Here is a 9,744-nt window from a genome sequence, read left to right as displayed (position 1 = left end):
AATCTAGGTTGTGATTTTCCGATAAATTTTATTACTAAGGGACTAGTAATAAGATAGTGTGGGGGTGTGATGAAACTTAAAATTAATAATTTATTATATGTTAAAACCTATATTTTAAAATTTAAGTTTCATTAAAATTATAAAATTATGTTATTTTAGCATTGTGTGTTTATATTTAAATGTCTTACTAAATATGTTTTATTTTCAGGTTTTCTACGTGTTAGTAAAATAATGATAACTCAAGCTAGAAAACTCAAATGGAGGTGATTCAAACATGTTTGAAATCCTTGAGAAATTATCTACAACTTTACAGAAGACATGATTGCTTAAAAAGTTGGTTAAGATGATCAAATTGTGAAAATATCAAAAGGAGGACAAATTTACTTTCACCATGAACAGTATATAGTAAAAAAAAAAGTATAACTATTTTAATATTTAACCAAATGAGGTGAACCAAGTGGCAAAATTCATCTACAGACAATTCCCCACATGTTTTTTGTTTTGAGCAGAGTCAAATTCGGTGATTAAAGTCGTGGAACAAAGCATTGAAAGAAGGGACATGGAATTGAAGTTGGAGGAGACAAAGACTACTATTACAACTACATTGCATTAATAGAATTTTTGACCCTTTCTCTCATTTGGCCTATAAAGAGAGGCCTTGTGCTAGCTTGAGAATCATTCTATCTCATTGTAAAATATAGAGTGAGTGTGTATAAAATTCTAAGTTCCAATATATTTTTCATTTTCCAAATTATGAGTGATGTTTTTAGTGTTGATCAAAAGTAAGTTCATGGAAAGCTAAATCTATTATGTCAAGGTGAGGAGGATGAATTCTTGGTGAAGTAAGATTGTTTATATTTTGTATATTCTGTCTTTATTTCTTTTCATTTTGCTAATTTCTTTTTATTGTAGGTATAAAAATGAATTATTTGTTGTTATCAATTTACATCAAATGCTTGATACCATTGAAGTGGTTACCTTGCTTTGTTGTTTAATTTTGATACAATAAATATTTCAACAATTAATATTGTTATATTATACATACATACATATATATATATTTATATAATTATATCATATATTTCATTTAGACGATAGCGTGGCTCTGCCGGTTGTTCTAATGAAATATAATGATTTAATTTAACATTTATTTTATACAGTTATATATTTATATATAGTTATATATATAATCATAGGTACCATATATAAAATATCGGTGAATTTGGTATTTTCTATAGTGGGAACTATATTATATTAGGTGTGTGTTTAAATATTTAATTTTTTTGGAATTATTATTTATGGTGGTTTTCTTTGTTTTACTTTTAGTTAAACAATATTGCATAAATCAAGAATAAATCTTCGAGCTTGACAAAATTTATAATTTGTAAACTTCGTTCTTGCATTTGATAATCTATAAATTAATAAATTTAAACTTAAAATAACCTCTCTGTGGATCGATCTCGTACTTACGAAATATATTACTTTCAGACAACCTACACTTGGGTGAATTATAATTTAGGTAGTAGCAGTCTCCCAACTGATTGTTCAGCTGGATATTTTACAAATCTTCTCATATAAGTTAACAAATTAAAAAACTTATTATATTCCAAATCAACTAACGTGACTGCAGTTTCATAACGTGGCCTATTTTAAACCTCTTACTTTTTGCACACACGCTTACAGCACACGTACTCATATTTTTATTCAAATTTTTTTTGGACTAACACGTGTCCCGAATTTGAACAGTCACGAACAAATGTATTAAGCCCGCCTCAATTCAGTTTTCTTTCTTACGCATACAATCAGTTCCTAAGAGCATACTAATTCCAAAGCTTATCTTTTACGAATTTTAGATCATTTTATCTTTCGAAATGGCGAATCAAATCCCAGCTCACATGTTGAACGCTATGGCCATTGATTTTGACTCAGTTTTATCAGTTCAAGAAGCTGATGTTAAGAATGTTTTTCTGAAGATTGAATCTGCTGGTCTCAGGATGTTTTTGGGACAATCTTCGCATGAGATATACCCCAAGGAAGTAAATGAATTCTATCTGAAGGGGGTTGTCACTACTGATGGAAGGAGCTCTGTAACTGTCAATAGTCAGCTGTTGATCCTATCTGAAGAGACCTTCGGAGAAATTTTCTCGTTGCCAACTAATGGGTACGTCAGCCTCTCTGAAGTCAAAACATCTGACATTGAAGAAATGTAATCCTTGCTGTCTGCTGATGGGCGGAAAATTAAAGTTTCCGATCCTAAGAAGGAACCGAAGCATGAGGTTCAGTTATTAGCCGACATTGTGGCGAAGGGCATATTGGCTAAAGCAGGCTCTTATGCTGCCCTTACTCTTGAGAAATTCCAAGCGATGACCATCATCATGGGAGAGAAGAAAGCTAATTGGAGGCACATTATCTTCAATATTCTAAGGAATATGCTTCAATCTACCAAACAAGCAAGAGGCTTTGCCATTCCAATCAGTTATCTTCTGAAACTAAAGGGATTGGTATCTGACAATGCTGGAAAATCATCAAAGTTCAAGGTCTTCACTGCCAAGAACATCTTGCCACCAAAAACCAAACAGGAGGTTGGGACGCAACCACCTGCTCCAACACCACTCAAGAAGGCCAAAACTTTGGCCCAACTGAAGACTGCAAAACGAAAACTGATTATCAGAGAATCAGATTCGGAGAAAACTCCTTCTCCTAAGCTTGTCAAGAGACCGATGACGCCAAGAATTAAACCAATAATAGCGGTGAAATTCATTCCAACTGAGAGCTTGACTCAATCAGCTGCTCAACAGCCTATTCAGGCTATACCTTTGCAGGTTGTTCCACCTGATGATTCAGTTGCTGAAGAAGAGGCACCCGCTAAAATAAGAGCTCCCTAGACTCATGTAAATCGCCCTACCATTTTGCCTCGGGCCAGATCTAGAGGCGTTATATTGAGAGAACCAGTGGACACCACTCATTCTGGTTTGGATATTCCTCACATTCTCACAACTGAAAAAGGAAAAGGCAAGCTAGTTGAAGAGCCAAGGCCATCTAATGCCATCCAAACTCATTCACCTGGTTTGGGAACATGTCAATGAATTTGCCACATCGAAACTGAAATCTTTTGATAGTTGGAAGAAATTCAGGACTGAGATTTTTTCTAAAGAGCTGAAGCGCAAATCCCAACTGAAAAAATTTATTAAACTTGAAGAGATTGTGTTGAAAATAGTCAAAGCTGCTACGATTGCCCAGGCATTGGAGAGGCAAAAATACTTCTTTCATCAGATTCGAGTCAAAAAGCTGACTAAAATGGTTGAAGAGCTGAAATCCAACTACAATCCCGTAGGTCCAACTGCCTATTATGATAGAGCTGTGTTCACCAAACTGGACACAGATCTTAGTGGCCTACAAATGGAAATCAGATTTTGGGAACAGGATCAGGAATTGGTTATTCCTGAAAAATCCTCCCGTTCAAAAGCAAAAGAAGATACACTCTCCTCCCAGCAGAAAGAGCCATCTCCACAACCAGCCGCTGAAAAACATGTTTAGGATGTGCCACAATCATCTGCTGTGGAACATCAGATGTACTCTGAAGCTGAGCTGACTTTTGCCAACATTGATGAAATTAGTCAAGCAGTGGCAAAAGAATCTCTGATGAGTGAACTCATTTCTGAAGAAGTTGATCACTCAACTGATCAAATCGCTCAAGAGGTTCCTATCTCAACAGAAGTACCAGTTCAGTCTGTTGTTTCTGAAATAGAGGATCATACAGTGGTGGCTAGCCCATCACCAACTGGTGAGCCAGCTCGAGTCTCAGCTGATTTTCAAGAAGATGCATCAGCTCATGATCAATCAACTGAAGATCCTGCGGTCTCTCCTATTCAGCAGGAAAGTATCTCTGCTGGTCATCATCAATCTTCACCTCCTACAGTCCAAATGGCTGTAACTGAAACAGATGTTCCAGCACAGACTGTTTCTGAAACGATGATATCTGATAAGACCATGGTGGTCTTTGATCAAGTCTCAACAGAACCAGGAACATCTTGTTAGTCTCCGCCTCATTTTTCTACAGATTTTGATTAAGTTCTTGAAGATATTAAGGAAATTCAGCAGAAAATGAATGAGATGATCAATCATGTATACAAGATCCAGCATACTCAATTAGAGCATTCTCTGAAACTGGAACACTCTGAAAAATTCAACTATCAGAAACTGACGACAATTCAAGATGCTTTAACATCTCTCTCTCGAACAGTAGATGATATTCAGAAGAACAGAGGTTTGGTTAAGAGTCTCTCAGTGACTCAAGACTCTATCAGCAAAAGAGTTGATGCTGTGGAGACACTAGTATCAAGAAAGATAGATGTACTTCAGATCGCTTTAACCTCTGCTGTTGAAAACGTATCCAACTATGTCAACTTTCTATCAACAGATGTTCGAAGATTATCCTTGAAGATGGAGCTGTTTGACAAAAAAGGGGAAGAAATCAAAGGGATTCTAGAACAACAGAAGAAATCTTCTCGTTGAACAAAAATCTCTACAAGTCTATCTTGTATTTGTGTGGATTATTATTCAGCTGATCGAGATCAACCTCTTATTTTATTTACAATGTTTTCAGATGATCAGTTATTATTTACTTAGTTTTGTCAAACACCATAAAGGGGGAAATTGTTGGAAACGAAATTCCGGCGTTTGACAAAATATGAACCAAACTCTAAATTCTAGAGTTTGACAAACTGATCAACCAACTGATACGCGCAATTATATTCAACAACTGGACTTAACAACTGGAATCAGCAGATCTAATAAAGAAAATTGATCAGTTGTTGTTGGAAACGAAATTCCGGCGTTTGACATAATATGAAAAAAATTATAAATTCTGGAGTTTGACAAACTGATCAACCAACTGATACGCGCAACTATATTCAGCAAACTGGACTTAACAACTAAAATCAGCAGATCTAAACTGATCAGTTGGAAACCGATCATTTGATATATTCAGTCGTATGCTTCCTTCAACTAAACATGTCTCGGGAAAAAACATTCAACCGACAAAGAGACATAGCAAATTGCAACTGAATATGAAACTCCGCACTTCAATCAATACAGCTTAGAACAACGCATTTCGGCTAAAGCAATTAAGACGCCGCATTATAATAAATGAAGCAAACAATGCCCAAGGAATGACGAAGTGACAATCAACGGATACAAAGATTCAAACATATCTCAAGTTACCGTTGGAAGAGAAGCTTATAAATATGACAGAAGAACAGCTGAAAAGAAGAGAAGACACAGATCACTCTATTCAAAGCTTGCTGTTACTCTGTCAAAATCTTAGCTCACTCTTACTTGATTTATTCGTAGCAGTCAAGGCTACAATTTGAGCTCACTAGCACTTTGTAATAATCGTTAAATACGATAGTGCTAAGATCAGTTACGTACTGAGAACATTTTGTAATACTAAGAGTTTAAGTTTTTGGCAGTGATAAGTCCAAACTGAAGTGGGTCATTACAAATCTTGTATTCGATCAAAGTCTTTTAGTGGAAATCCTATCCTTGAGATAGAAGGTGTGACGTAGGAGTAATTGAAATCTCCGAACATCCAGAAACAATCCTTGTGTATTTTATTTCAGTTTTGTATTCTATCTTTCAGTCAGTTAATTTCCGCAACTACTTCAGTTTAACTGATTGTCATTGACCAGCAAGATTCCGAGAATCAGTTTCTCACCAAACTGAACTCAAAACTCGAAAAGATCAGTTTTAATTGTGAGTGTTTATTCAACCACCCTTCTAAACACTCTTGTTACGTTAATCGATCCTATTAGTTGTGGTTGGCTTTTAGCCCTTAGCCATGGTCCAAACCATGCCTTAGGATGTTGGTAAGAGTCTTGGGTCGGTGGTTCAAGCCAATGGTCATTAAATTTCAGAGTTTACACCACAAACACACAAGCTGCTACTGCTGTATTTTGACAGCAACTTTCAGTTTTGGTTTTTGTGCTTGTTTGAGTTCTTGGTTGCCTTTTAGCCCATGGCCTTGGACTGGACAGTACCTTAATTAGTTAGGAAAGTCATGTTTTTGACCGTTCATGATTTGGTCGAGTTTAGAGGTCGTACGAGAATTTACGGTGCAATGTGCCAAAGTGACTCTCGAAAGAGTGTTTCATGATTTTGGCCTCCATTAACAATTTTCGTGTTTTCCAGTCCTCATGAGTATTTTTCAGTATGTTAGGGGTATATTTCAGTATGTTAGGGGTATTTTTAATCATGGTTAAATGTCGGTTTAATGTTGATTCGGTTTGGTACGAAGCCATGTTTAAAAATCAAGTTATTGGTCCGAATCGTCTCGTTTTGATTCGATTGTCAAGTTTGGTTCAAGATAAGATTATTTGGATGTGTCACATATTAGAATTAGTGTGCAGCAAGCCTAGGAGCGATCCAACTCATCCGGTAAAATAAAGGTTATAATTATATTACGTGCATCAGATATAAATGTTTTATTTTTGAGATATATGCTATATGTCTTGTGGCCACCTTATGTTTATGGGTTTGGAAGTCGGTGGGCGCAACCGAGGACCTCTCCACCCGGTGACTTACGATCGGTTTACGATTATGTGTGGGTACGGATATCCAGTCCAAGGGCTGTGGTGATCTCTACCGCCCAGTATACTGTGGTTTAGTCTGATCATGCACTCACGTTATGTTATTGGCCACTTGCTTAGAACCATTATCTCTACCAGAAAATTATGATATGATATGACAGAGCTCTATCGAGCAAAGCTTTTACGTATGATTTTTAGTCATGCACGTATTTATAATTACTCATGATACGATTTTCACCGTACGCTTTACGATACTTTATTTTTACATTACATGCGATTTTATGATATATTTTCTTGTTATTCACGATATATACATGTTGAATCTTTAGACTCACTAGACTTGATTGTTGTAGGTATTGATGAGGTCGAGACTGCGGACGGAGACCAGTGAGTTATCTTGGGGCAGCAGTAGTAAATCCGAGGACCTCATGTTTATGTTTATTCACCTTGTTGCTTTCAAACTCAGTTTTAATATGTTGGATTATTTTTAAGTTGTTGTGTGAAAACAATATTTACTTCCGCTGTTATTTTAAGGTCAAAATTATTTACATGTTTATTTTATAATTGAGGCAAGAAAATTATTTATTTAGAAAATTTTTAATAATTCTGCTAAAATATGAATACGAAATACGGGCCTTTACAGTTGGTATCAGAGCCAATGATCTTGTAAAAGATTGTACTACTACTGTTCTCGAGAAGCTCATGAAGTCACGTCTTCGGTCTGTAAGTTTTACGTATACGAATTTCTTTCGAAGCATGAAATATTTTAACAACATGTTTTCATGAAATATGTTGTCAAGATTACGATTATGCAGTATTTATTTAAATTTACAGAAAATAGTGGAATTATGCATGTTGGTTACGTATGGGTTATTTATGGAAAAGTATGCCTCCTAGACGCATTATTGATCGCACGGGAGGTGATGAGCATCGTCATGAGAACGAGGAGAGAGATTTACCACCACCCTCTCCACCAGACATGAACGCCCAGATGTTAGCTGGGATGACTCAGTTCTTCGCACAGTTTGCGGGGAACAATGCTGTTGTAGCCAGGCAGACGGGGCCTGAGGCTGTCTATGAGCGGTTCATGAAGATGAGGCTGAATAAGTTCTTAGGGACGTCAGATCCTATGGTTGCCGAGGGCTGGATTAAGTCCCTTGAGGTTATTTTCGAGTTCATGGAACTTGGAGATGGAGATAGGGTTCGTTGTGCGACTTATCGGTTTGGAGGAGACGCTCGCCAGTGGTGGGAAGGAGCATCCGTAGCTTTGGATTTGGCTACTCTGAGTTGGGCGCACTTCACAGAGGTATTCTACTCCAAATATTTTACTGACGAGGTGCGTTCTAGGTTTACCATGGAGTTTATGACCCTGAGGCAGGGAGACATGACTGTTACGGAATTTATCCGTAAGTTTGAGAGGGGTTGCCACTTTGTGCCCCTGATTGCAAATGATGTTGTTGCCAAGTTGAGGCATTTTATGAATGGTCTGCGGCCGATCTTGCGACGTGATGTTAGGGTGGCTGGCCCTACTACCTATGATGTTGCTGTTACCAGAGCTCTAGTAGCAGAGGAAGACCAGAATGATATTGAGCGCGATCGTCAGGGTAAACGACCATTTCAGACACCACACCGTCCTTCTCAGCAGCAGCATCCGAGTAAGAAACATTTCCACGGCTCATCTAGGAGCAGAGGACAACAGCAGCAAGGACGTGTAGTCCCAAGGACAGTGGAGTATCCAGCCTGTGCCAAGTGCTCACGCCGTCATGCTGGGACTTGTATGTATGGTTCGGGAAAGTGTTACAAATGTGGTAGTACTGAACACATATTGAAGAATTGTCCTCAGAAGAATCTGCCTACCCAAGGCAGAGTTTTTGCTCTCCATGCAGCGGAGACGAACCCAGAGACGATGCTCATGACAGGTATCCTAAAGCTTTAAGTTCGTATTTGAAATGTAATGTTTTAAGAGTTTGGATTAAGATTTTTAACTTAGAATTGGTTATAGGATTGCATGTTATAATCAGGGTTATTTACAGAAATTTAGGTTAGAAAAATTTGACCTTTGCATGTCTATAAACATAGCTCTTGTAAAACTATTGGGTTTAGTATGATATTCCAATCTTTCAGGGAGAATATTTATAGCCGGTTCAGCTACGAAAGCCTTGATAGATTCAGGGGCTACTCATTCGTTCATTTCAGAAACCTTTGCCAATTTTCTCAAGGTCAAGACAATTGGGCTAGACATAGCGTATTCAGTAGCATTACCTTCGGGAGAGGAGTTGACAGCTACTAATGTGATCCGAGATATAGACCTCGAACTTCATGGTAAACTTGTGTATGCGGATCTTATCGTTCTGCCGATGCAAGAATTTGATATCATTCTGGGGATGGACTGGCTATGGAGGAACAGAGTTTTGATTGATTTCCAGCGGAGATCTGTCCTAGTCCGACCTCCTGGGATGGAACAATTCTTATTCAAACCAGACAGGTATTTTAATTTACCGTGTATAATCCCTTATGTCCAGGCTAGGAAACTCATACATCGAGGGTGCCGAGCATTTTTAGCTACTCTTGTATCTGTTCCCGAGACACCCAAACAGTCAGCATCTGATGTTCCAATTGTCCGTGATTTTCTAGACGTTTTTCCTGATGACGTCTCTGGTTTACCACCTATGCGAGAGGTGGAATTTTCTATTGAGCTTATACCCGGTACTGCGCCGATCTCCAAAGCACCGTACCGATTGGCACCGACGGAGATGGCAGAACTCAAGAAACAGATTCAGGAACTTCTGGACAAGGAATTTATTCTCCCGAGTTTTTCGCCATGGGGCGCGCCAGTCTTATTTGTGAAGAAGAAGGATGGTTCGATGAAGCTTTGCATTGATTATCGAGAGTTGAACAGAGTTACAATGAAGAAAAAATACCCACTTCCGAGGATTGAAGATTTATTTGATCAATTGCAAGGAGCTTCAGTATTCTCCAAGATAGATCTGCGTTCCAGTTATCATCAGTTGTGGGTGAGAGACGCCGATGTTCTCAAGACTGCTTTTAGGACTCGTTATGGCCACTTCGAGTTTCTTGTGATGCCGTTTGGTTTGACGAATGCGCCAGCGATCTTCATGGATCTCATGAATCGCGTATTTCAACCGTATCTTGATCA

This window comes from Primulina huaijiensis, chromosome 3 (genome assembly GCF_012295235.1).
Source record: "Primulina huaijiensis isolate GDHJ02 chromosome 3, ASM1229523v2, whole genome shotgun sequence".
NCBI lineage: Eukaryota > Viridiplantae > Streptophyta > Magnoliopsida > Lamiales > Gesneriaceae > Primulina > Primulina huaijiensis.
The sequence above is the reverse complement of the archived record's forward strand: the minus strand, read 5'-3'. Positions refer to the sequence as shown.